The following is a 6,989-nucleotide window of genomic DNA, read 5'->3' on the forward strand; positions in this document are numbered from 1 at the left end:
CAGGTCAATTGGGCTGGAATGTGTTACATTTGGATGTAAAATCAACTTTCTCGAATAGAGAGCATGAAGAACATATATATGTTTGTCAACCTGAAGGTTTTTTTATTGTTGGAATGAACGTCAAGTGCACAAGCATAAGAAGGCTCTTTATGGCCTAAAACAGGCACCAAGAGGCTGGTACTGCAGAATTGATTCTTATTTGCAGAAGTTGGGTTTTCAGAGGAGTATTAATGAAGCTACTTTGTATCTTAAGAAAGGTATAGATGCTAACTTGATTGTTTTTTCTCTTTATTTTGGTGATTTTTTGGTGATGAGAAGTGATAAATGCCAAAAGTAACATATTTTAGCCTCATTCTTAATGCAAATTTGGATGATTATTTGATTTAAAATGGTGAATTTTGTGCTCTTAATCGTTTAAATTCATGTTTCTATACTTAGGAGAGAATTTGGGAGAACAAGGAGCAAAAACCAAAAAATCAGAACAAGTTTCAGGAGCCACACAGACTGGACCCTCCCACACGAGCTGGGCACACAGCGTGTACATTTCGCGAATCGCACTCCAAACTCGTAGAAAAATGTAATTTTTAGGTTTTTCGAGCATTTTAAGACTTATATATGCCAAATATAAGAAGAGGGGAGTAAGCCATTAGAGAATATTGAAGAAAACAACTCAGAAAACACCATTAAAGTGGACTCTGAAGCAGATAGTTAATGCGACAATAGGGGTTTAAATTAGAAAGAAATTTTAATTAATCAACCTAGAGTCAGTTGTCTTTACTCTTGAAAGAGATATTAGAATAATTTAGGGATTTCTACGAATCAAGATACTAAGTGAAGAAATTTTTTAATTCAGATTAATAATGACAGAACAAATCTAGGTGGATTCTTTCATGGGTATTGTTTTGCTTCTTGGTTGCTAATCGTTTGTTTTCCTGATTTGTTCTTTGTCATGTTCTTTAGTTAATTAATTGAGTTAATTTTAGTTTTAATCAATCACTCCAGTTTGATGGTTAAATAATAGAAAGACGGTAATTATTAGTACTTTTAGTCTTTGTGGGAACGATATCTATGCTCACCGTAGCTACTATTAATTGATAGGTGTAGAAACATGAAAATATGCACACTTTTTCATGCCCTTTTTAACTCAAATACATGCAGTTTCGGTAAAATTCTTGTTGAAAAATATATAATTATTATAAAAGAATCAAATTACACTCAAATTATTAACATGTTTAAATTTAATTAATTTTATATCAAATTTTGATTATTTTCTATAGATTTGCACAAAGGGCGAAAAACGACTTAGTAGACACTGCTAGAAGCAGAAAACCGAGAAGCAAATTTGAAGCATCAAGGAAAATTAATTTTTCAGCCTAAGACGGATAAAATTATGAGTATAAATTCATAATATAATTAATTTTAATTTTAATCTAATTTAATTTGGGTTAAATAAATTGTTGTTAATTAATTATGAAAAGGGGTGCAATTGAGCTGAACCGAGAAAACCGATCCAACCGAGCACTGGGCAGCCCAAAACCATCCCACATGCTGACCCAATCAGCTTGTTTTGCTGGTTATTTGGCTTATGAAATAGCCCTTGAAGACTCCTTCAAATTGCATTCAAACCCCTCCACTATTTATGTCTTTTTAGATTTTCCCCTACCTTAAAATAGCAAGTTTAAAACCTTCAAACTTGCCACATATGTGGCCGGCCATGGGGGGACTCTATGACTGCTGATTTTTGCTAATTTTAGCAGCCATCTCAACCTATAAATACCCCCTTGGCTGCTCATTTCTAATATATCTCAAAACCATTCATTCTTTACATCTCTCTTACTTTTCTCTCTTCATTGTTCTTCATTTTCTTCCCCATTCCCATGCCAATTACACCTCTTGAAAAAGAGTCCTTATCCATCTAATTTTATTGTTGTTGTTATGAACATGTCTATGGATATTTGTGATGTTAATATGTTTAATTTAATTAATATGGTCTAATTTTAATTCGTGTTAGGTTGATTGCATTCGTCTACTTGAGTTATTAAAATTGTGTTTGTGTTGTTATAGGCCTCGGTAAGATGTTTGATTAAGTAAAATCATGACTAAGTTATTCTTGCATTACAATTATAAGGTAACTAATGAATTAATTATTTAAACGGATAGAAATTGTAATTAATTCACACGATACTTAACCAGTGCATGTTTAATCATCTAAGCTAGCTGAGAGTTAAATTAGCAACAATATCTAGCGATACATTAGCCTTGGATAACTTGCAAAATTATTGTGATTAAACTATTTCAAGGTAGAAATACATTGTTACCTCACATAATCTTTTATGTGCTTATGAAAATTGAATTAATTGTTTGAATTCGCATAGAGATATGTACAAGAGATTATTTTGATTTCATAAGTATGTATGTGCATTAACACATTTGCTTATTAAAATTTGTTTAATCAGTTGAATTGACATAGAGATATAGTTAAGAGATAAATGAATTTTGGTAGGTGAGTCTGTTCATAAGTTAGTAACTTACCGAGTTGCCGTGAATTTATTCGTAACAACATGAACATGAGTTTAATAATTCTAAGTTAAGAAATATAATTAATCTAACACAATTATGTCACCTTGATTAAAATCATCTTTTGAAATCTTGCATTGGAAATTTTATTTTATTTTTATTTTTATTTATTTTACTTCGTTAAAATCCTAGTTTTTAATCACCTTCTCAAATCAAAATATTTTTCTTCACCAAAGTGTTTTTAAAATTGCATTCATAAATAATTCTTTCCACAGTCCTTGTGGGTATGATAACTCGACATTTACTTGTCACTTTATTACTTGTTGCGATTGTGTACACTTGCACATTTCCATCGCTCCAAGGTGCACTTGCCTTTGTCATATTTTTAGTTGGTTTACGATTACAATCAAGTTTTTGACACCGTTGCTGGGAACTAAAATATTAGGAAATTTTTATTTCTATTAATTTAGTCATTCTTTATTTTAATATTTTTATTTATATTTTTCTAATTTAATTTTTGCATTCTAATTTTTCATGTGTTTGCTTCTAGCAAGTTCTTTTGGTTTATGACTAGAGGAAACCTGTTGGATCCATTACCTTTTTACAGTGAGATTGAAAAGACTGCTCGCAGAAATTGTAGAAAGGTTAGGGATACAAGGCAAAGTAAACAAAATATAGTAGACGATTAAGAGGAAAAGGATATTACTGTGGAGATAGGTGATAATCAAAATAATTAGCTACCTCTGCACATCCTACCCCTCAGATTATGTATGATTATGCTAAGCCCATTTGATTGGGGCTAAATCGAGTATTGTTAGACCGACTGTTAATGCAAACAATTTTGAGATCAAGTCAAATACAATTCAAATGGTGAAATAATATGTTCAGTTTGATGGTTTCCAAGATGAAGATCCGAATGCTCATTTGGCAAACTTTCTAGAGATTTGTGACACTTTCAAGATCAATGGCGTTACTGATGACTCCATACGCTTACGATTATTCCAATTCTCGTTGAGGAGCAAGGAAAAATAGGGGTTAAATTTATTGTCATGAGGTTCTATCTGTAACACCTTAACCCGTATTCGTCACTAGAATAGGGTTACGGAGAATTACAAAATCAACAGAGTAGTAAACCAATAATTCATACCTCAATGCAATAAATATTCTAATTTCATTGAAATATATTCATAACATCTCTTAATCGAGCCCTTAAGGCCATAAAAATACTATAGAAACAGTCCGGGACTAAATTGTTAACATTTGGAAAGTTTAAGAAAAAACTTGAAAAGTTTGGACTGTAGGGGTCACACGGCCATGTGACTCGCATGGCTGAGACACACGCCCGTGTAACTCTCGAAATGGCCTCACATGCCCATGTCTTAAGCCATGTAACTGCCTGACTTGTATGCCTTTAACCTACAGAGGACATAAGGCCATGTCGCATGGCCATGTGTCACACACGGTTGAGACACACGCCCATGTCTTAGGTCGCGTGGACCCAAAATGAACCTTAAAACACAAGATTACCATTTCAAGTTTTCGTGAACCTTAAGAAACTCAAATACCAACCAAAATACCAAATCAAAACGACATTAATCGAGCCAAAAGCACACCAAAACCAACCTATTAAGTGTCTAACCAATGTACCGTCATTGGTAACACAAGAATATATATAATTATACATCAAAATCATCAAGAATCCATTCAAGCAATACTTATTCAAAATAATTATCAAAGGTATCTCAATCACAACATTTCTTTAATACATATCATTCACATTAGCATAGAAACTATTCCTCATTCTCATATATTATATAAGTTGACCATTTACACAAAATATCATCCATAATATTTATATAAACCAAAACATTAACAATAATCACACAAGAGCCTATACATGCCATATAATCTGAATTAAACGTTCCAAAAACTACCGAATTGAGCAGGATAGTGTGATTTGAGTGTCGATCCGATCGTCCGACCTTCTGAGAATCTACAATGACATTAAACAACACAAGTAAGCTTAATGAAGCTTAGTAAGTTCGACACATTAACTATAAATCTTATCGGAGTAAATACAACAGTTCAAACAAGAATAATCAGCCATGAGAACTCCCTGTCATCAATAATTTCAATCGATGAATTCATCTATGTTTAGATCAATATTCAATAAATAAAAAATCTTCCAAATTCATTAAACAAATTATCTTACTGAGATTTTCCATTCAAAGAACGACTTACGGATAAGAGTACATCGTCTGATCAACCAAATACACCAGACAGAAGCTCATAATAGCTAATCCAACCGAAACACACCAGACAGAGAGTATAACACGAGAGTTGGCAACAAATTCTGAAACACGATTTACTCGAGTAATATACAAATATCTCCCTCCAATACCATCTCCACTCCAAACCCCGTAACACACCAAATCACGAGTGTACTCTATCCCGCGTTCAATCCAAACCGAGTATAAAATTCAATATTATATCTCAAATTACCATTCAATGTCAAAAATTAAAATTAAATCTATAATTTGTACCATGTTAATCTATTCAAATTCATATTGATGGTAAATTCTAAGCCGTACGAACTTACCTGGAGTGAATTGTAGTAGTTGCAAAAGTTCAGCGATTATTCTGCTATTTTTTCCTTTTTCACGAGTATCTACGGGATCTTGATCTAAAATATAGAATTCCTCAATTATCAGCTTAAATTTCACATTCCAATTCATTTTACAATTAATACCCTTTTATTTTTTTAAATTTACACAATTACCCCAAACTTTTACAATTTTTGTAATGTAGTCCCTTAACCCAAAATTCATCAAATTAACCATTTTTCTCAATTAAATATTTTATCCAAATATACTATGCCTTTAAAAAGTCCCTAATAAACATTAAATTCACTATTAAACACTAAAATTTTGACATTTTCACAATTTAATCCTGAAATCAAAATCTAACAAAAATCACTTTACAAATTCATCAAATAACATAATCAAGAACCCAAATACATGGTATTCATAAAAAACATTCAATATTCACAAATGAGAACTTCCAAAAATTTTAACAGAATCAGAAACAAAGGTATGGGCTAGCTGGACCTAGTTGCAACGATATCAAAAACATAAAAATTACAAGAAAGGGAGAAGAAATTCAGTTACATGCAATGCAATTTTCTTGGCCAGTTCTCCTAGCTTGAGAAACTATGAATTTCAACTATGGTAATGTAAAAATGAAGAAGAAATCTATTTCTTTTACTTAATTTTGTTTCAATTTCATTTAAATTAAAATTTTCCATTAATAATTATCTTATTTTATCATTTTGACTTGTTTAATCATCCAACACTAACTATTAGGGACTAATTGCTACATTGGTCCCTTCTCATGTAGTTAATAACTATTTAGTCATTTAATTAAATTAATCACTAACTTTTTCACCTTTTTCAGTTTAGTCCTTTTTCTTTAATTAACTATCTAAATGTTAATATTTTTAAACCAAATTTTAATATGACTCTAATGACTCTATAAATATTCTAAAAATAATATTTACAAGTTGATATGACAGAAATTTGTGGTCCCAAAATTACTGTTCCTTCCCTACTAAATATCGGGCTGTTACACTATCACTACTTGGGCGCAAATGATTGAAAACTTTTTGTTACAATATTTTCCACTGGAAAAAATAGTTAAGTTGAGGAACGACATCTCTTCTTTTGTTCATTTTGATATTGAAACTCTTTATGATACATAGGAGAGATTTAAGGATTTGTTGAGAACGTGTCATCACCATAGACTACCTTTGTGGCTCCAATTTCAAACTTTTTACAATGGTTTGAATCCCTCGACTAGACAGATGATTGATGCAGCAGCTGGAGGAACATTAAGCAAAAAAAAACCTGAAACAGATCAAGAATTCATTGAGGAAATGGCACTGAATAATTATCAGTGGCAAGTTATGAGAATAAAACTTGTCAAGGTAGCTGGAGTTTTTTATATTGATGCAGTTTCCATGTTGGCAAATCAGGTCGAAGCTCTTGGTTAGAAAATTGATGGTTTAAAATTTTATAAGCAGGTGAATCCAGTGATGCAATGCGATACGAATAAAGTGTGGATGATTAATTCAGAATATTCACCTTTCAAGTCTAACATGGAACATGAGCAAGTCAACTTTATGGGTAATAATTCTAGACCTCAAAATAACCCCTATAGCAATACTTACAATGCAAGATGGAAGAATCATCTGAATTTTTCTTAGGGTGGTCAAGGAAATCAAATGTCACAACCCCTTTTAGTTTTTCAACGGTCTTAACAGCAAGAAAAGAAATCGAACCTTGAAGAGATACTTGCTAAATTTATTTCAGTTTCTAAAACTCGATTTCAAAATACTGAGATAACCTTGAAAATCAGCAAGCATCAATTCATGGACTTGAAAATCAAATTGGACAGCTTGCTAAATTGGTTTCGAA

The 6,989-nt window shown here is 31.8% G+C and overlaps 1 non-coding gene across 1 annotated transcript; it reads right to left on the reverse strand.

Moving 5' to 3' along the window:
- Positions 1-6,211: 6,211 nt before the first annotated feature.
- On the reverse strand, positions 6,212-6,318 carry LOC121214228 (small nucleolar RNA R71). Its single transcript, XR_005909814.1, has one exon. It is a non-coding gene; the product is annotated as a small nucleolar RNA R71 (small nucleolar RNA).
- Positions 6,319-6,989: the final 671 nt, after the last annotated feature.

Source organism: Gossypium hirsutum, chromosome D01 (assembly GCF_007990345.1).
Source record: "Gossypium hirsutum isolate 1008001.06 chromosome D01, Gossypium_hirsutum_v2.1, whole genome shotgun sequence".
NCBI lineage: Eukaryota > Viridiplantae > Streptophyta > Magnoliopsida > Malvales > Malvaceae > Gossypium > Gossypium hirsutum.